Here is a 22,885-nt window from a genome sequence, read left to right as displayed (position 1 = left end):
TCGTACTCAGTTTGTTGTGCAGTCATTCTCAGTTTGTTGTGCATTCTGTGTTAGTTTGTTGTGCATTATGTCCAATTTGTTGTGCATTTATAGTGTGATTATTGTGCATCCATCCCACTTTTTTGGGCAGCACGTTTTTGTTTTGTCGTAGCCTTTAGATCACTCAAAATGGATGATCTGGATTAGTCCTCACGTCCTCACCTAAGGAAAGGTTCTCACCTGATCCGGAACCTCTATATATATATATATATATATATATATATATATATATATATAGGGAAAGAGAGAGAGCGAGAGAGAGAGAAAGATTATCTAAAAATTAATTGTAATTATTATTAAAAAAATTCAACGACCCATGTTTAATTGTAATTATACTAATATGTGTGAAATTAATTCTTTAATTACCATAATAATTATTACGTAATTATACTAATATATTATGCAATTATGCTATTATACCTTACGTATACATACATACATACATACATACATACATACATACATACATACATACATATATATATATATATATATATATATATATATATATATATATATATATATATATATATATATATATATATATATTTGCGTAAAATTTTCATAGTAATTACATGGAAGATTACCTTAGGGAATACTAGATTCTTGGCTTGGTTTAAAATTAAGATATGTAAATAAAACAACCATAATAAGACAAATTGAATAGAATGTCTAAAGCCCAACATAGTAATAAGACAAGGGAATGTGAGATTACCTAAGAAATTGGAAGGTATCTGAAATTACCTTCCAATATCTAAAAACTTAATGCGGAGGTTTTCTGACATTCCTTGGGAAAGTTACATAACCTCAACCAAACATGAGAATCTTATATTACCAAGCAAATATAACCTTAGCTTGATTATCTTATATAACTTGAACTACTTGTGCGAGGCCGTTTCACGGGTCTCAATATGTGAAACGGGTCAGATCTTTGATTAATGGGTCAAATCTTTGATTAATGAGTCAGATCTTTGACCTCATTAATCAAAGATCCAACTCGTCTCACGGATTAAGAGTCGTGAGACGCTCTCACACAAGTTTTTGCCAAGTATAATATATATGTATAAAAAAATTAATTGTAATTATTAATAAATTCAAAGGCCCATGTTTAACGGTAAATATACTAATATTTGTTTAGAGAAAATTTCAATTTTGGTCCACTGACTATTAGAGTTATGTTAATTGCAGCACTTGACTTTCAAAAATGATAATTTAGTACCTTAACTATGCAATTTCTATCAATTTTGGTCACGCCGGCCAAATTGCCGGCCAAATCTCACCGGAAAAATTTTAATGGTCAAATTATGAGGGCAATTTAGTCATTTTATTCCTCTTTTCTTTCTTCTCCAATCTTCTCTCCATCTCCGGCGATAATTTATTTTCCGATGACTTGAAATTTTCTCTATACATTTATATAGAGAGAGAACTGAAGAGAAAAATAAAAAATAAAAAAATACACCCGTAAACACACTATACAGATAGAGGAATCGTTCGGTCAATTTCTTTATATCTTTGAATTGCCATTGTGGAATTGGTTTTCCTCAGACTTTGTTCTACGATTGTGGGATTTGGGTTGTCATTTAATTTGGTCGCTTCTCGAATTGAGATCCCGTAGTTTGATTTTACGTCGAGGGAATCCTCGGATTCCTTGTCGTTTGCCGCCGGTTCCCGGGATTTATCTTTTTTTTTTTGGCGATCGTGGCTGAGGTCGGGTCGTCAGAATTGGAATTGCGTTGTTTTTCGAGGTAGAAAGGGGGGCTCGAGATGAATGTGTTGACCTTCGCAGTAGGTTTCTGATGTAATATGGAAGTGGTCGTGAGGCATATTTGCATACTGTGTTTACGCCGGAATTGGAATTTTGGAATTGACCTTGTGGAATTGACCTTCGCAGTAGGCTTCTTTATATCGGAAAATAAATTGTCGCCGGAGATGGAGAGAAGAATGGAGAAGAAAGAAAAGAGAAATAAAATGACTAAATTACCCTCATAATTTGACCATTAAAATTTTTCTGGTGAGATTTGGCCGGCAATTTGGCCGGCGTGACCAAAATTGATAGAAATTGCATAGTCAAGGTACTAAATTATCATTGTTGAAAGTCAAGTGCTGCAATTAACATAACCCCAATAGTCAGTGGACCAAAATTGAAATTTTCTCTATTTGTTTAATTATTCGTTTAATTAAAATAATAATTTTTCATCAATTGTACTAATATTTGTGCTTTTAATTCTATAATTGTCATAATAATTACTCCATATTAGGCAATAATCTAATATTGTGAAATTATACTTTTATACCTTATGTATTAAAAAATATATATATAGAGATTACCGTAAAATTACCATAGTAATTACACGGAAGAATATGAATGATAAATTGCAAAAATAAAATAAAATTGTAAAAAGTAAAAAAAAAAAAAAAAAAAAACTTTTACAAAATGCGTTTTTGGTACGGTCAACACCAAAAGTGCAAATTCCCAAACGCTTTTTTCCAATGATTATCGATAAACAAATGTATCCTATATATTTTTATTCACAAGTTTCAACTAATTCTCATTTCAGTCAATTTATCTATATATATTAGTGTAAACACACATCAATTTTTTTAATATGAGACAAAGGCTTCTTCTAAACCTTTCCATATCCATTTTCCAACTCAAATGGGTATTTCCTAATAATCAATTTTTTATTTACCCATTATCCAATTTCAGCATAATATATATCGATTTCTTTGTCTCTCTTGAAAGAACCCGGATCTCCTGTAACCTGATTTCGTTGTCTCACTTAATACATACAATTGTAGTACGAATATGAAATGTATTACCATATTTTAAAATATTATGCAAACCTTAATATTATAGGAGTGTTTTGGGCAAAAAGTTAAAATGGAGAATTTTGTTTGAATTAATAGTATAAATATATTGTAATTTCTACCCAAAAAAAATAGATATATAGTAACTGTTACTATAATATGCCTATTATAGTAATAAAAAAAAAGTAAATGTTACTATTAGTATAATAGATCACACTCAATAATTGATATGTCTATTGTAATAATAAAATCGACGTATATAATACTATATCTTAAAGTCGTAACAGTTACTATAATAATATATAGTAATTATTACTATAATATACCTATTATAGTAATAAAAAATTATTGTTACTATTAGTATATTATACAATAATTGATATGTCTATTATAGTAATACAATCAACATATAGAATAACATATATTAAAGTAGTAACTGTTATTATAATAATAATATATAGTAAGTGTACTATAATATGCATATTATAGTAATAAAAAAAGTAATTGTTGCTATTAGTATAATATAGTACACTCAATAATTAATATGTCTGCTATAGTAATAAATTCAATATATATAATAATATAAAGTAAAGTAGTATTAATTACTATAATAATATATAGTAACTATTAGTATAGTAAACCTATTATAGTAAAACAAAAACAAAAAAATAATAATAATAAAATTAATTGGTACTATCAGTATAGTACATCAGATTGAATACTCGATATGCTGATTATACTAATAAAATCGACATATATAATAAAATATAATAATAATATATAGTAACTGTTACTATATTATTTGTTAATATAGTAATAAAAAAAAAAAGTAACTGTTACTATTAGTATAGGAAATCACACTCAATAATTTATATGCCTATTATAGTAAAAAAATTGAAATATATAATAATATATAGTAAAGTACTAACTGTTACAATAATAAAATATAGTAACTGTTACTATAATATGTCTATTATAGTAACAAAAAAATAACTTCGTAATTAATTAATATAATATATATAGATTACTATGGAGTACTAATATAATAATATATTAATATATTTAAAGAAAAAAATTATTTATGAATTTTCTAAGCAATATCTTTTGAGAAATACTTTTGAATAATGCATGAATTGGCCACAAAACCCCTATAAATATACATTTTCACACATCCCACCCTCACTACACTACCATCGAGGCTTCTTAGTTTCTCTCTAGTATATAGACAACCATGAATCCAGGAACAACGGCATCCATGTTGGTTTTAATATTCTCCTTGGTTATTGCTACAGGTGACCGTGATTATTATTTCATTTATAAATATTATTAATATCTGAAGTTATAATATTATATTCATATTATTGAGTATACATTGTATGTTCAATTTTGCTTGTGATGTGTATTTTTATTCTTATTATTATTATTTTGAAAAATCTTGAATCATTATTTTTTCTTACATCACCAATATAAAATTATAAATCTTTGTAGACATTTCACTAGTTGCTGAAGCAAGGGGTGCAGGAGAAACATGCAGAGCGGGTATCCTGTGCGATCCTGGCTGTTTTTGTAACGAATTTGACATTTGCAGATGTTTTGCAGTTCCATATAAATATGGGGGTAATGTGGTCAAGCCACAAAAGTTTGAAAATTTTGTAACCGAGGGTGTTGCAGATCAAACTAATAGCAATATCTAGATGATTATATATGTATTGAGAAATGATATATTTAATTGATGAATGATCTATTTCTGAAAACTATATATATATGCGTAAAATTTTCATAGTAATTACATGGAAGATTATTGTCGAACATACAACATACTAACATAAATATTAATATTAATTGATATTAATATAATATCACTAAAATACAGTGTTGTTTAAAAAATGCAAAAATTCAATATGTACCCTGGAGTCATGAAATAAGCACTCTCGTTTTTGGTGGTTGACGGTTGTGCGTTGATATTTCCGGGACAAAAAACAAAGCATCAACCGGAACCTTATATTACTTTTCCTTGTCCTATGAGATAGATCACAGGCAATGACAAAATTTGACTCCATTACTAAACAATAAAGAGAAAGCTGAGAACTAGCAGACAAGAATTAAAAGTATATAATGGTAGAAAATCAGTGAGTTCGTGATCGTTCTATATTGAGTAAATTATATGCGGGGATCATATTAAGTTTAAGTCAATTATTAATTTTCATTTCCTTTTCCTAATTTCCGTGCGGTATATAGTGGTCTAATTTTCGTGCCATTTGGCACAATAGTAGTATGAATAATAATTCTATTACCATATTTTTACAATATTAAGCAAACCTTAACAGGGCGTTTGGTTGAAGGGAATTTATATTTCTTTCCCACTTAATTCCGACATAATTCCAAAGGCCACAGAATTTCCTTGCTTGGTTGAAAGGAATTACAATTCCATGGAATTTCAATTCCCCCATTTTCATGGAATTAAAATCCCATGTCCACCCCCCCCCCCCCCCCCCCGGGAATTTAGGAAGAAAAAAAGATAGTGATGAGTCAAAATTACCCCCTCCCTTTTTAACCTAAAATTAATGTCTAACAACAAAAATGGACATTTTTGACTTTATACTGCTTATTCCCTTCCAATTCCCATGTATACCAAACATTGGAATTGAAATTCCCAGTAATTCCATTCCTGTAAACCAAGCACTGAAATTTAAATTCCCACTTTATTCCAGTAATCCATCTCCGATGGAATTACATTTCCTTTCCCACGTAACTCCCAATCTCCAACCAAACGCCCTGTAATAGTATAGGAGTCTTTTGGGCGGGAAGTTAAAATGGGGGACTTTGTTTTTATATATAGTATACTATAGATTATTATTATTATTAGGAACAAGTGTCAAATAGGCTCATCTACTACTGCGAAGTGCTCAATTTCCAACACGAACTAAATTAAGTGTCAAACTATATTTGTTCGATTGACTTTTTTTTGCGAGTTGCTAACAGGTTGCCTATTCAATTATTAAAAGTAAGAAATAAATAAATAAATAAATAAATAAATAAATAAATATATATATATATATATAATAATAATAATAATAATAATAATAATAATAATAAATTCAGCCACCGGCCGTCTGGCGCGGACAGCCAGTGGCTGAAATTCTTTTATTATTATTATTATTATTATTATTATTATTATTATTATTATTATTATTATTATTATTATTATTATTATTATTACGATTAGTAATTTTTATCTAGAATTGTATTAGGAATAGGAAAGGATGAAAGAATACATTGTATTAAGAAATAAATTGTATTATCGTATTTTTACAATATTACGTAAACCTTAATAGTATATGAGAATTTTGGGCGGGAAGTTAAAATGAGGGATTTTATTTTTATATATAGCCATATAACACACATTATTAAATAATTTTATAAATAAAAAATATAAATAATTAAAACTGCATTATGTATTTATTTCGTCTTGCCGAGAAGTATATGCACTGTATTATTACGATGAGTTATAATTATAATATTTCCATACAACACACATTATTAAAATAATTTTGTAAATAGAAAATATAAGTAATCAGATCTGCGTTATTGATTTTATTTCGTCTTTCTAGGAAGTATATACACTGTATTATTATGATTAGTAATTTTAATCTAAAATTTTATTAGGAATATGAAAGTAAGAAAGAATATATTAGCCATGTTTGATAAATGACGGATTCCACAAATTTTTTGACAAATTTGTCATTTTTTGACGTTTTGAACCTGTCAAAACGCCAAAAGGCCCCTGCTTTGGCGTTTGGGGAAAATTTAAAAATTTTCCCCAAAACACCTATGGTAATATAAAAATATAAAAATTAAACTCCACACTGAGGAGCTCCTCATTGTTTCCCAAAGCAACGAATGCTAATTTGAAAGAAGCCTTGAGGTTCCTTAAATAGGAGTCTCAAGGCTCTATTCTTACTTTTCCAACCGATGTGGGATGGTGAGACTCATGATAAAACAAAAGGAGAATCACGCAAGCTGCTTCCTTCTTTTGTTATTATTATTATTATTATTATTATTATTATTATTATTGTTGTTGTTGTTGTTGTTGTTGTTGTTATTATTATTATTATTATTGTTATTATTATTATTATTATTATTATTATTATTATTATTATTATTATTATTATTATTAGTACTTTTAATGTTGAATTGTATTAGGAATAGGAAAGTAGGAAAGAATATATTATATTAGGAATTGAATTATCATATTTTAATGTGAAATTGTAGTAAGAATAGGAATTGTAATTTCATATTTTTATGTTTCATACCTTCGTTGCAATCCGTTGATTGATTCCTGTTGAGGTGTGATGCGTGTGTGGCTTTACATGGATTGCACGATAAGTGGTATGGGACACTAGTCACCAAGGTATTGCAGCGGTCCTCGTGGTGGCCGTGACGTGATTATGGAGCTGTGGCCTGAGTGATGGGTCCACGTATTTCTTGGGAAGGCATCTGTTGCCATGTTTGTGTACGGTACCTTGTGTACTACGAAATTGGTGGCTTTGTTGGTGGTCGTTGGTGGGGGACGACGGTCCCGGAGGTAAAAGGTTGGACTAAGAAGTATAGGGGTCCTGGAGGTAATGGTTGGAAAGAAGATACAAGGTTGGGGGTAGCCATAAGGTTGGAACAGGGCAAAAGGCATGCATACCAACTCGTGATGGGTGATGTCGCAAGGGCTGTTGTAGCCAGTGTTGTGTGATCTTATTTTGTGACGTGTGTAGTCACAAAGGCAGGTGTGGCCTTGGCATGTGTTGCCGACTGTGTGTGTGTTGTTCTTTCGCATTGTACTTGTCGGGTTGCGGTCTATTGAGTGATGATAGATCGTTCCTTGACTCTTTTGTGAGTCGTGTTGTGCTTGTGGTCTTGGGATGTGTTCCCGTGTTACTTGTGAGGGTGTTGAGTCTTGTGTTGACTACTTCTCTCGGTTTTGAACTTATATATATATATATATATATATATATATATATATATATATATATATATATGTATGTATTCCATTTCGAAAATTATTTTTTGTATATACCATATCTATGTATGATACTTAACGGTATTGGTGGGTTACCTGCATTATTCGCTGACCGGGCGTCGTCCCATGTTTCTTTGTGTTCTTTCAGGTGATGTCTAGACGAGCGCGATGTCTAGTGCCTGATAGTTTAGTACCTTTCCTTTGCTTTATGGCCTGTGAGCCGATGTAGAGATAGACTTATGAGTTTGGGATATTTGTGTACACAATGCAGATTTGACCGCCGTAGCGTTTATCATTGTTGGTAAACGTGGCATAACACCCCTGTTTTGGATTTACTTTTATCCAGTTACCTTTTTATCTTCTGCTGTGCTAGTGTTTTGTTGTGTTATCTGCATGTGTTAAGGCTTTTTATATAGCATGTTTGGGGGGTGTTACATTCAGGGTTTGTTGGATGGGTTTCTCGCCATAAGGGCTGTGATTTACCCGAGTTTGGTTAAGGAATTTTACCGTCACATGGTTGTGACAAAAGAGGGTGAGAAGCTTGAGATCACTTCTAAAGTGAGAAGTGTGAAGTTGGTGCTTTCTAAAAAGAGGCTGGCTCAGCTTTTGAGTTTGACTGCTTCAGGAGTTGCTCAGTATAGTGGTCATTCTTGGATTAGTACGGATACCATGGGGTACCGAGACTACTTGAGCTATTTGTTGGGCCGTACGAGTGGTTTCACTCAAGCTTCAAGGCCGGAGAAAAAGTGGTTGACTGCGGAACAAAGGATTTTGGTTATGTTGGTATCGGACTGTTTGTTGCCTAAAAACAACAAGAGCAAGTTGTTGGGGAAGTTGGAGTGCACTTTTTCCTTTTGTCTCAAGAATATGGTTAAGTTCAACTTGCCTGCTTTAATGTTGCAACACATGGTTTTATGTCAGGATCACAATCGGAAAAGCCTATCGTATGGGATGGTGTTGAGTTGGAACTTGGTTAGGAAGGGTGTCAGTGTGGAAGGTTGTCTTCCGAAGGCCGTGGGAAAGTTGGTGTTGGATGCCACCAACCTTCGGAGTTGTAATTTGTTTCAGCTAGATGATGGGGAATACATCACGCTTGAAGAAGTGGCAAGAAAAGCACCCGAAGAAAGGGCAGAGTTGGCAGCCGAGCTTGGAATCCATGCCGGGAAGTTGAGCCTCGCCGTTCAAAGCTTGGGAGGTGATGAGGAATCCAAAGATGAAGCCGATCGTGAGGATGAGGTGGGAGCACCGGAAGCCGTTGAAGTTGAAGAAAGTGACTCGGAAAGCGAAGAGAACCGACGAAGAAGAGAAGCTCGCACCAAGAGGGAGCACGACTCCATGTCGCACGAAGAGCGTGTTGTCGCCTTGCTTCGTCAGCAGAACCGCATGATCGAGGAGGGCTTCGCCTACATGAAGACGCAGTTCGTCGCCGTGCACCACAGGCTAGATCAGATTGAAGCCAGCTCGAGTCATAGAGGGGAAGACGATGAAGTGTCCGAGGATTCGGAGAGCGAGTCCTTCTAGAGTGAAGCTGTGGCTACCTTGTTCGCCTTTTCCTTAGTAGTTGTATCTCCCTAGCTGTTGTTGCCGTTGTTGGTTGTTTGTTGTTTGCTTTTGTGCTTGTTTTGCTTGTTGCCTTGTTGTTTAGTTAGCCTAGTAGTAGTAGTGGGTGTTTTGTGTTGGTTATTATATCCTTAGTGGTTGGCTAGAAGTTGGTATTTGTGTTAAGACTAGAGTTCGTGATGCTCAATTTATTCATTTGTTAAACTCTTGTCAATCCTTGATTGGATATGTCTCCTTTCTTGTTTTGAAACTCTTGTGAAATCTTTTGAGATTGACCAAAAGAATTCGTTCTTGAATCTCTTGTCACAACGTTGTTTCCTTTCACCGTTTGTTCTAATTCGTCGTACCCAAGCTTCGGGGACGAAGCTTCTTTGAAGGGGGAGAGGATGTGACACCCCAAAATCCAAATTCAATTAATGGATTAATTGAGTAATTAATCCTATTTCAATTGGTGAATTAATTCCTAAAATCCTCAAAATTCAATACTTGGGGACTAGTAATTGACTAGTCAACCCCAAAGTCAAAGTTGCACCTTGAGCTTTGAAGGGAGTTCCCTTGTTCCTTAACTTCCTAATGTTAGTAAGGGCATTCTTGACCTTTCTCATGGTGTTAGTATTGTAACCTAACCTAGTAGACCATCTTCATTCTATCCCTTACACAGTCTAAAAATCTAGCTCTACCTTTTCTCTAAAAAGGTGAGTAGCTTTTCTTCCAAGCGAAGTTGGAGCCTTGCCAAGACTTCAAGAGTTGCTTCCAAGATTCTACCTTTCTTATATTTGGGCATCTAGGATGGTAAGATCTAAGTTCATCTTGTGTTTTTGGTTACATCTTAGGTGTCTTTTCTTAAAGGTAGGATCTTTATGATCTTTTGGTTTGTTCTTGAAGTGGGTTTGGAAGGTGAGCATTGAGAAGAGCTTGTTAAGGTGTAAAGTGAAGTCTTTAGTCTACAAGAGGTAACCCATGCTCTACAAAATCTATTTTGCTTACCTATATGTGATTTCTTGGATTCTACTTGTGTTTTTGCTATGAAATGTGAGTGTTTATGCATTGTCTTGTGAAAATGCATATCTAGAGCTTGTGTTTAGTGTTCAATTGTTCCATTGCTTGGCATTTCCTATGATTCAAGTCATTTTGTTGTATTGGGTGAGATTTGGCTTGTTTTGGACTTGAAGTTGAGTTTGGAGATGAAAATTCCCGAAGGGATTTATTGTGGTACAGGTCTGTAACCGCGGGCGGAACGGCGGGTAGGAGGTCTACCAGTCGCCCACCCGCGAGGTACAGGCTTCGTGGGTAGTGTACCCGCGGGCGGAACCGCGGGTAGGGGTCTACCCGTGGGTCCACCCGCGGGGAACACTTCGGTGTTGTGATGGGATTTGTTCCCCGTGATTCTTTTGACTCGGTATTTGGTCTTTGGACTTCCCGATGTTCTTTCGTGGAACTATTTGATTGTCTTCTTGATGTTTCGTATGTCTAGAACTATATGGTAGGTATCCATGTAGGTATTTGGTGTCTTGAATCGTGCTAAGTGCTCAACATTGTGTTTCGTTGAACCGTGATGAGTCTTGTGTGTTCCTCGTGACTCCCTTTGGTTTACCCATTTGATAAGCATGCTAGTTTGGTGTCTAAAGGCTAGCGTGTGTGATGTTTGTACCTTCCGATGGGTTGATGATAACTTGTGTTATTCATCGTTGTTGTTGTTGGGATGTGACCCATTCCTTGATTGAGTATGTTTCATATCTTCGTTGTGATTTGTTGTTTGATTCCTGTTGAGGTGTGGTGTGTGTGGCTTTACCTGGATTTAGTGGTATGGGACACTAGACACCAAGGTATTGCAGCGGTCCTCGTGGTGGTCGTGACGTGATTATGGAGTTTGTGGCCTTTGTGTAAGGTTCACGTGATTATTTCTGGGATAACATGTGTTATCCGGGGCATGTGTTGCCATGTGTGTGTACGGTACCCTCGTGTACTATGAAATCGGTGGTTTTTTTGGATGGACTGATGGAGGGGGAAGGACGGTTCCCGGGGGAATAAGGTTGGACTTGGTGTACAGGGGTCCTGGAGGTAAAGTTTGGAACTAGATATAAGGTTAGGGGTAGCAATAAGGTTGGAACCGGGCATAAGGAAGGCATATCAACTCGTGATGAGTGATGTCACGAGGGCTTGTGTAGCCGTTGTTGTGTGCTCTCTTCTTGTGACGTGTGTAGTCACAGAGGCATGTGTTGCCTAGGCATGTGTTTCCATTGGTCGTGTCTTTATCCTTTGAGTTGTTGTAGTCCTTTGTTATCTTGGGATGTGTTCCGGTGTTATTGTTGAGAGTGTTGAGTCTTTTGTTGGCTATTAATCTTGGTTTTACACTTATTTTTATATATATATATATATATATATATATATATATATATATATATATATATATATTCCGTTTCGAAAATGGCTTTACAACTTATATCTTACTTATGTATGTTATTTCACAAGTATTGGTGGGTTACCAGCATTATTCGCTGATCGGGCGTCGTCCCAGGTTTTATTGTGTTCTTTCAGGTGATGTCTAGGCGAGTGCGCAGTCTAGTGCCGGTTAGCAAAGCTTCTCCTGTTTGTTTTATGGCATGTGTGCCGATCTAGTTGTAGACTTTGAGACTTTGGATAGTTTTAAACAATGCAGATATTGCCGTAGCGTTCATCCTTGTTGGTGAACGTGGCATAACACCCCATGACTTGGATTTATGTTTATCCTGTTATCTTTTAGTCTTCCGTTGTGTTAGTTGTTTAGTTGTGTTATCTCCATGTTTTAAGTCGTTTTATAGCATGTGTTTTAGGGGGATGGTACAGTTGCCCACTCTGGGTCTTTGGCTTCCCCGTTTGATGTTCCCCGTTCCCCCATTGTGTCCCAACGGACCCTGTTTGTCGTGCTTAGATCTAGTTTGATATTTCAGGTACCATTCGTAGAATAAAAGAGTCTTAGGAATTACATGCTAGTTGAATCGGTAACCCGTTGACCTAGGTGGAAGTTGTATGAACCCCTTAGGACTATTCTTAGTATGTGAATAATCACACGTAAGTTTATTTATATGTCTTCACCTCCCAATATGCTACTACGTGATCCTATGTGTTATGTGATGCATGATCCCGGGCTAAGGTTCGGATCAAATTGGGTGTTCCCGGGCTAAGGTTCGGAAGTCGGCTAAAGGCCGAATGGATTGTTCCCGGGCTAAGGTTCGGAAGTTGGCTGAAGGCCGAATGGATTGTTCCTGAGCTGAGGTTCAGAAGTTGGTTAAGGCCGAATTGATTCACTTCTTGGGCTATGGTCCACATGGGCCTCGGTGCTATGACCCACCGACCTGGACGGGCCAGGCGGTGTGTAGGGCCAACAAGCCGAGGAAGGTTGTAGTCCACCGACCTGAGTAATCAGGTGGTGTGTAGGGCTACGGCTGGCTGCGATCCACCGAGTGATGGGACAGCGGTGTGTAGGGTCGTAGTCTCCGAGGATCTTCGCACACCGACTGAGTCCCTAAGCGGTGTCTAGGGCTTGATCCGCTACGGTCCACCGACTGTACGCATCAACGGTGTGTAGGGTCGTAAGTCCCACCTTGTAAAGGGGATCACGATCCACCGACTGTGCGTGTCAGCGGTGTGTAGGATTGCGGTCCGACGTTGAGTTCGTCAGCGGTTCTCAAAGGGTTGGTTGCGATAAATCCCCTCATACCGCGGTACTGAGGTAGGGTGTTACGGGGCCGTGTTAATGCTATACGCAATAACCCTCTTGTTCGGGGCATGCGATTGGTCCCGTGGCGCCATCAATGATTTTGTGATATGAATGATGCTTGAATGATGTGTTTTGAATTGAAAAGTGATCTGTGACCTTAGAGGTGTATTCCTTATAGTGTTAACTTTACTTAACTGATTATCATTGATTAATGTGCTTGTCTCTATTCGCTGAGTCTATTCCCGGTTTTAAAGCTAGAGTCTCCTAAGTATATATCTTCCTGCTTCAAAATGATTTTCCTATATATATATATATATATATATATATATATATATATATATATATATATATATATATATATATATATATAGAGATGAGTAAATCCCAGAGCGCGCTAGAGATCCGAGGCGTAGAGTAGTTATTTCACTTTCGGCCTGCGTGCCATGCTTATGTATTGACATTATTTGAGGATTTTAGTTAGTTAGCCTGTGCACCTGAGTTCTCTGGCTCAGGTATGGCATAGCACCCCATACTCTTATGTTTGATTTTGGGATATAATGGAGATTTACCGATATTATATAAGTTTTAAAAGTTTCAAAATTTCGGGGTTTTACACTAATCATCCTAGACAGAATTCGTCTCCTTGGTTTTCTTCTGATTGGTTTCCGGGGTCCTCTTCTCCTGGAGCCAAGTTTTCCTTGTCGAGGTTGCCTTTGTTTTCGAATTCGGCCTGAGTGCGGTGTGACACCCCAAAAATCCACATTCAATCCATGGATTAATTGAGTAATTAGTCCTATTTCATTTGAGGAATCAATTCCTAAAATCCTGATTTTCAATACTCAAGGACTAGTATTTCACTAGTCAACTTCAAAGTTATGTTGTACCTTGAGGTTTGAGGGGAGTTCCCTTGTTCCTTACACTTTCTAAATGTTAGTAAGGTATTCTTGACCTTTCACCAAGTTTTAGTATTGTAACCTAACCTAGAAGACATCTTCAGTTCATCCCTTACACTTTCTAAAACATTAGCTCTACCTTCTCTCTAGAAAGGTGAGTAGCTTTTACTCCAAGCTAAGTTGAGACCTTGTCAAGATTCCAAGATTTGCTTCCAAGATTCAACCTTTCACCTATTTGTGCATCTAGGAGGGTAAGATCTACGTCCATCTTGTGTTTTTGGTTCCATCTTAGATGTCTTTTTCTTAAAGGTAGGATCTTTATGATCTTTTGGTTTGATCTTGAAGTGGGTTTGAAAAGTAAGACTTTTGGGGAGCTTGTTGAGGTGTAAAGTGAAGTCTTTTAGTCTACAAGAGGTAACCCATGCTCTACAAAACCTATTTTGCTTACCTATATGTGATTTCTTGGATTTTACTTGTGCTTTGCTATGAAATGTGAGAGTTTTTGCATTTGTCTTGTGAAAATGCACATCTAGAGCTTGTGTTTAGGGTTCTTTTGTGCCATTGCTTGGCATTTCCTATGATTCAAGTCATTTTGTTGTGTTGGGTGAGATTTGGCATGTTTTGGACTTGAATTTGAGTTTGGAGATAAAAATCCCCGAAGGGATTATTTTGCACAGGTATATGTACCCGCGGGCGGAACGACGGGTCGAGCTCCACCCGCCGCCCACCCACGGGGAACGTAAGCCGGTGGGTGTGTACCCGCGGGCAGAACCATGGGTGGGAGAATACCCGTGGGTCCACCCACGGGGAACACTTCGGTGTTGTGATGGGATTTGTTCCCCGTGATTCTTTTGACTCGGTATTTGATCTTTTGACTTCCCGATGTTCTTTTGTGAAACTATTTGAGTGTCTTCTTGATGTTTCATATGTCTAGAACTATATGGTAGGAAGCCATGTAGGTATTTGATGTCTTGAATCGTGCTAAGTGTTCAACATTGTGTTTCGTTGGACCGTGAAGTGTCTTGTGTGTTCCTCGGAACTATCTTTGGTTTCCCCGTTGATAAGCATGCTAGTTCGGTGTCTAAATTCTAGCGTGTGTGTTGTTTGTACCTTCCGATTGGTTGATGATAACTTGTGTTATTCATCGTTGTTGTTGTTGGGCTGTGACCCATTCTTTGATTGAGTATGTTTCATACCTTGGTTGTGATCCATTGATTAATTCCTGTTGAGGTGTGGTGTGTGAGGCTTTACCTGGATTGCACGATTAGTGGTATGGGACACTAGTCACCAAGGTATTGCAGCGGTCCTCGTGGTAGTCGTGACGTGATTATGGAGTTGTGGCCTGAGTGATGGGTCCACGTATTTCTTGGGAAGGCATGTGTTGCCGTGTGTGTGTACGGTACCTTGTGTACTATGAAATTGGTGGCTTTGTTGGTGGCTTGATGGTGGGGGACGACAGTCCCGGAGGTAAAAGGCTGGACTAAGAAGTACAGGTGTAACACCCCGTGTTACGGACCTTAATCCCGAATTAATTATTTAATTAATTCAATTAATAATAATTAAAAAGGATTTAATTTGATTATAAATCCCTCTATTAATTAATGTGGTCCACCACGGATCGTGGACCCTTGCCTAAACTAGAGGCATAAGCCTATTAGAAATAAAGAAAATGTTCCTTTAATTATCATACATGTTAGGCTTGTTATTTCGTAACTGTGAATATTTAGTATAATCTGCTAAGCACAAAGATTAGGCATAGATCCTACATAAACGGCACCTAGGCTCACAACATGCTACACTACATGATTAAACGTCTACATCCATTCGTAAATAAGGTTCGCCCGTGTTGATATATGTGCATATACACTTTATAATGATTATGTGGCTATCCAAATCTGCACCCGCGTGGCATTTGCCTCTCATTTAGGTACATAAATAATTATATGATCGGTACGACTCCTGATCCTATATGTTGAATCATTATAAAATAATTAAATGAGGAACACGCCACATGTAAGACTTCTATGTAATATATCAGTCACCCGTAGGACTTACATATTGTGTGTTGCATATTCGTAACCTTGTCATTTGGTGCTTTTGCTAGCACAATAGTTAGGCTCAAACCCAGTAAATTTATGTGTGTATGTGTATATATTTCCCATATAATACTTTCCTTATGAACTACTATACTAATTCGGGCTCTATACCCCAAAATGATTTCTAAGTTCGGGGACCTTAATCCCGAATTAATTATTTAATTAATTCCATTAATAATAATAAAAAAAGATTTAATTTGATTATAAATCCCTTTAATTAATAAATGTGGTCCACTACGGATCGTGGACATTTGCCTAAACTAGAGTTATAAGCCTATTAGAAATAAAGAAAATGTACCTTTACAATTCAGATTATGATTAGGATTCTCTTTAATTAATTAATATGGTCAACCATGGACCACGGACCTTTATCCCTAAAAGAAGCCCGTAATCCTATAAGGAATAGAATTAGTAAACCCATACCATTCAGACCCTAATTAGGACTCCTAAATATATATATAAGGACATAGGAGGCACCTAGAAGTCACACCACAATAATTATCACCACACAAGAATTCCCAAGGGACTCCTCACCACCAAGCCTAGGGAGATCAAAACGGATGGAAATCTTATGGAAGAACCTTAATAGCCAAGGGATGATTAATTAATGCTAAGAGGTAACCCATATCTCAACATGATAGGAATATTTTTGTAAGTTTTGATGAATTCAAATGTACTTTAGATCCCCTTTGTTTTTAGGTCTTTGAGCACAAGCATCATAAATCAGAATATCGAGTCAAAAGGAATCTACCATAGGAAGAACAAAATTAATTTGAGAAATTAATTTTGGTCTTACGAGTATTCATCCGAGAAAGAAGCATAAAGAAATGATGTTGCAAAGAATGATTGGATGAGCCTAATGGCGAAATGGTAGAAGTCTTTACTCAAAATGATCACACCCGAGATTGATTCCCCCCCCCCCCCCCCCCCCCCCCAAGGACTTATTTTTATAAGTCAAATTTTCGGACAAGCACAATGTGCAAAAGAGCACGATGTTCACCAAGGAGCACAATGTGACCAAATCAGAAAAACACAATGTTCAAGTCAAAGGAGCACGATGTTCAAAGTCAAAGGAGCACAATGTGGCAAAGAAGCAAGATGATCAGAAATTGGATAAATTTGAAGGAATTTATTTCCAAGTCTACCCACATGCCACAAGAATCCAAAATTGCCTGAAAGACATTTGATCAGAACGGAAAAATATTTATGAAGACATGAATATAAAAACTTATCCTAGAAATAAATTCTATCAGATGAATTTATTTCAAAGATACGTTAGATATTCAATATGACAACAAAATAATATTTTGAACAAATCAATTGGAGATAAGATATTATTTTGTCAGGCAAGTTGACAATCAAATCAAAATTGAAGACCTACTATTGTCAACAATATCAGGCTATGAAGATTCAAATTTCAAATATCAAATTATCCCACTCCAACGGATATATTTGATTGCCTATAAAAAGCCATGAAGACTTGAAGACAAAGAAGTGTGTATGGAGCAGAGGTGTACAAGATAGACACAAGATAGAAGAGCAATACACACGAAAATTCAAAAGTGCAAGTGCTCAAATATTCTTAGAGACTTAGTCTGAATAGTCTCAAATCTAGTTGGAGAGAGATACAATTACCTTTGTATTTGTAATTGTAAAAAGAGTATAGCTGTGTGCAAAATACTATAGTGAGTGTAGCTGTGTGCAAAACACTCGTAGTTGCTAAGTGTAGCTGTGTGCAAGACACTTAGTTGGCGTTGAGTATAGCTGTGTGCGAGATACTCGGAGTTGAGTGTAGCTGTGTGCGAGACACTCGGAGTTGGGTGTAGCTGTGTGCAAGACATCCGGAAGAAGTGCTTGTGTAGCGCTTATTCACTATTGTAACTGTGTGTGGAAAAATAGTGAATTTCTCCTAGACGCGAAAGGAGAAAAGTGGACTAGGAAGATTACGCCACTTCCGAACCACTATAAATTGCCTCTCTCATTTACATACCGCACTTACATAATTTGCTCTACCTATCTATCTTATCCGACTAACCCGTTTACTATTCATAATCAATCTTAATCGTTCGGGTTTAGTGTGTCTTCACGTATGCATGTGACTCAAACTTCTCGAGCTTAAATATTGAATTATTCTAAGCAAAGTTTGACGTGTTGCATATAACATTCGTTACACGGTCGACGTGATACGATATTTATTTACAATCTTGAATATTGTTATTATATATTGAGTGAACCATCTCCTTTATATATTCAAGATCCCTCTGTCACTTTATTCATCTTACATGCGTATTTAATTCATTAATTGGGCATAACTCTTTACATACTACCTTTTCCGCTGTGCAGTTTAAACTTGCTCTATTTACTTGCTACTTAGAGTTGAAGTTACCAAAGAGTTATTTAAATTGTGAAAAAGTTTAGAAAGTCTATTCACCCCCCCCCCCCCTCTAGACTTTCTACCACCCTATTGGGACCAACAATTGGTATCAGAGCGGTTGTCTATTTGAGTCAATCTTGACTGCTAGACAGATCTCGAAAAATCAAGATGATGAAAAGAGATATGGCTCTTGCCCAAAATTTATTATTTTCCTTAGAGAAATTTGATGATTGGAAAATTCGCGTGCAGGTACATTTATCCGCATTACATGATGAAATGTGGGAAGTAGTTACAAATGGTCCTATTGAGATTTTGCAAGTCAACACCTCATCCGTACAAACAAGTGACACTCCACAATACATTCCAAAACTGAAAGCGGAATGGTCTCGTGAAGATAGAACAAGAAATAACTTGGACAATATTGCCAAGGATATTTTGTTTAAATCTATCGATGACACGATATTTCCAAAAGTTCGAAAGTGTCAATCCGCAAATGAAGTTTGGGAAACGCTCATTCAAATTGGTGAAGGAGACGAGCAAGAAAAGGATAATAAGCTCACTATAGCATTAAAGAAATTCGAGGATTTCAAAATGCTAAACGGCGAGAATATTACCGACATGGAAACAAGATTTGCCAAAATCTTAGGAGAGATTAATGATCTTGGAAAAGATATTAATCAAAAAGAAATTTCACTCAAAATTCTACGTGGTTTACCATCTACATGGGACATGAAGGTCACGGCCATGAGAGATCATAGGGATTTAAAAACCCTATCGACCGATAAGCTCTTTAGTGATTTAAAAGCTTATGAATTTTAGATGAAATCAAGATTAGAGGAAGATCATGATGAAAAGATCAATGCACTTGTAGCCAAGCAACCATCAACCTCAAGGTCAGTACAAAATGTTGAATTATTGTCTAATGATCTATTTTCTCTCTTTGTCAAGAAATTTAGGAAATTCATGAAGGGAAGCAACTACAAGAAAAATTCACAAGGGAAATCGTGGAACGCAACAAAGAATTCGAAGAAAGAAATTGTTGAGGAAGATTCGAATTTATGTTACAATTGTAGAAAGCCTGGACACTTTACAGCAAGCTGTCCACACCCCAAGGTAAGTAAAAGTCAATATACGAATATTTCTAACTCTCAACAGGAAGAATTCAAGCCCAAAGATAAAAGGTTCACAAAGGAGAGAAGAAAAGCACTTATTAGTGACCCACTTGAAATAAGTGATTCAGAAGAATCTTCAAGTGATGAAAGTGACACCTCAAAGGATGACAATGCAATGTTTTGCATGAGCATCTCCAACAACTCACCCTACGAGGACATGTGTCTTATGGCAAATGAAAATGAAGAAAATGAGGTAACATCTCACTCTTATGATTCTGTCAATTCTTCATTTTCTAGAGAGTCCTTCTTTCACTTAATGAAAGAATGTCAAACCGTAATGGACACTCACTCTCAACTCAACGACCGCAATTGTCTTTTGATTCTCGAAAAAGATCAAATAAATGAGAGATTGCAAAATGCTCTACTTGAAGTGAAAGACTTGAAAGATAAAATTATTTGTCTTCAAGAAGAGTGTAAATCAAGGGAAGTGAGAGAACACAACCTTAGAGAGGTTATAGCAACATTTACACATTCATCCAAAATAATGGATAAAATGGTAAATATGCAAAAACCCTCAAGAGATAAAACCGGACTTGGTTATGATCCATCGTGTTCTCAAGCCTCCAAGAACTTGACCAATTCTACTACTACTTTAAGTAATAAAGTCCAAGTAGTAAAATTTGTTAAAGGTCAAGAAAGCACAGTGAGACAAGGAATTGGTCACCAAACTAATGTCAAAATTAATGCTGTTAGGCCGAAGCCTCAAAGAAACAATATTTCGCCTAAATAGTATACAAAAAGGCAAAAGTTTGTTCCTAAATGGAAATACACCAATGAGTCTAGTGCACAAAGCCCTCATAGGAAAATGGGAAGGAATCCAAGAATTGAGGCAGGGAGATTTTATCCCTCAAAACAAGATTGGGTTGGTTATATTAAACCATGGACTAAGTCCAGATTTAATGCCTATCCTAGGCCCAAACAATCTTCTTCCCACGTGCCAAAAAATCAAGTAAATCTTCAAAAACCGGCACAAAAAATGTTTTCAAGAATTAAATATGATTATAATATGTTTAATGGTTACCAATCACCTAAACTTAGATCAGTGAGTACAAGGTGGATTTGGGTACCAAAAATGACTAACACTCAAGGACCCAAATCAAGTTGGGTACCTAAAATTGTTTAATTTGTTTGCAGGAAGTTTGGTACTTCGATAGTGGATGTTCTAGACACATGACTGGAAATAAATCTAGTCTTGTGAATCTTAAAAATATCGAAGGACCAAAAGTCCTATTCGGTGGAAATGAACGATACGGCATAACAAAAGGAGTTGGTACAATTTTTCGAAATGGTTTGAAAATCGAAGATGTATCCTTTGTTGAAGGTCTAAAATTCAACTTGTTGAGTACAAGTCAATTTTGTGACAAAGGATATTTAGTAGAGTTCTTCAAAGACAAGTGCCAAGTGAAGAATAATTCCTCGGGAGAAGTTGTGCTCGAAGGAATAAGGAAGAAAAATATGTATGTTGTGGATTGGAACACAACAAAAGAATCAGTGTGTCTACTAGCAAACAACTCACACGCAACAAGTTGGGAATGACACAAGAAGTTGAATCATTTAAACTTCAAGACAATCAACAAGCTAGCAAGAAACAAACTCGTTGAAGGCTTACCCAACATTATCTACAAGAAAGATCAAATATGTGATGCTTGCCAAAGAGGAAAGCAAATCAAGTCATCTTTCAAATCCAAAGTTCAAGAATCCACAACAACACCGCTGAGTCTACTACACATGGATCTATTCGGTCCAGTAGACCCAGCAAGTCTAAGTGGTAAGAAATATACACTAGTTGTTGTTGATGATTTTTCCAGGTACACATGGACGATATTTCTCAAAAAGAAAAATGAAGTCGAGCAAAAGCTGCCAGAACTACTCAAGCTGCTACAAAACGAGAAAGACTTGAAAATTGCAAAAATCCGAACTGATCGAGGAACAGAGTTCGTGAATCAAGTAATTAAAGCCTATTGCAATTCTCAAGGAATTCTACATCAATTATCTGCCGCACGTACACCGCAACAAAATGGTGTAGCCGAAAGAAGAAATAGAATGTTAAAAGAAGCCGCACGAGTGATGATTACGTCAGCCGAGCTACCTAAAAGATATTGGGCTGAAGCAATCAACAGCGCTTGCTATACGCAAAATCGATGCTTGATACACAAGTCTTACAATAAGACTCCGTACGAATTATGGAAAGGGAGAAAACCTAAACTTAATTATTTTCATACTTTTGGCATCAAATGTTTTATTCTTAATAATGGTAAAACATATCTAAAGACTTTTGATGAGCGTGCAGATGAAGGAATATTTTTAGGATATTCATCTACTAGCAAAACATTCAGAGTATTGAACAAGAAATCAATGGTGGTAGAAGAATCAATTCATGTTACATTTGATGAAGCTCATAAGAAGAAAACCCAGAGCAACAAAAATGATCAGGAAAGTTGTCAAGTTGAAAAATCATTTAATGATACTGACATATCTTTCAAAGATCAAATTATACAGGGTATGGAGCAATTGGACATTGATTGTGAAGGACACGTGGAAGTCAATGAAGATCCCCACGTGGAAAGTCAAAATTCTCAAGTTGAAACACAGGTTGGAGATCAATCTGATGAGCAAAATGTGACTACCTCCAACTTACCTACTGAGCAAGGAAACGTGGAAAGCCCATGCAACCTACAACCTGACTTGAGATGGCTCAAAAATCACCCTCCAGAGCTAGTGATTGGAGATCCACGAGAAGGAGTAAAAACAAGGTCCTCAAATATACATACTTTATTTTCTTGTTTTCTTTCTCAGGTGGAGCCCACAAGCATTGAAGAAGCTCTAAGTGATCCAGATTGGATTAATGCAATGTAAGAAGAGCTCGATCAATTTAAAAGAAGTGACGTATGGGAATTAGTTCCAAGACCTGAAAATTACAATGTAATTGGAACAAAATGGGTCTTCCGGAACAAGGCAAATGAGGATGGAATTGTCATACGAAATAAAGCACGTTTAGTGGCAAAAGGATATTCACAAGAAGAAGGCATAGATTTCGATGAAACGTTTGCACCCGTTGTAAGACTGGAAGCCATTAGAATATTTCTAGCATATGTCGCGTACAAGAATTTCACTGTCTATCAAATGGACGTGAAAAGTGCATTTTTGAATGGCTTACTTGAAGAGGAAGTCTACGTTGAACAACCTCCCGGTTTCGAGGTAAAAGGTGATATTAGTAAGGTCTACAGATTAA

The 22,885-nt window shown here is 36.2% G+C and overlaps 1 long non-coding RNA gene across 1 annotated transcript; it reads left to right on the top strand.

Moving 5' to 3' along the window:
* The first annotated feature begins 1,479 nt into the window (after positions 1 to 1,479).
* LOC109157218 lies at positions 1,480 to 13,821 on the top strand. Its single transcript, XR_002050191.1, has 3 exons — positions 1,480 to 1,589; positions 7,057 to 7,060; positions 13,811 to 13,821. It is a non-coding gene; the product is annotated as an uncharacterized LOC109157218 (long non-coding RNA).
* The last annotated feature ends 9,064 nt before the right edge of the window (positions 13,822 to 22,885 follow it).

The sequence above is a fragment of the Ipomoea nil genome, unplaced genomic scaffold (genome assembly GCF_001879475.1).
Source record: "Ipomoea nil cultivar Tokyo-kokei standard unplaced genomic scaffold, Asagao_1.1 scaffold2762, whole genome shotgun sequence".
Lineage (NCBI taxonomy): Eukaryota > Viridiplantae > Streptophyta > Magnoliopsida > Solanales > Convolvulaceae > Ipomoea > Ipomoea nil.
This window is presented reverse-complemented; position numbering and strand designations above follow the sequence as displayed.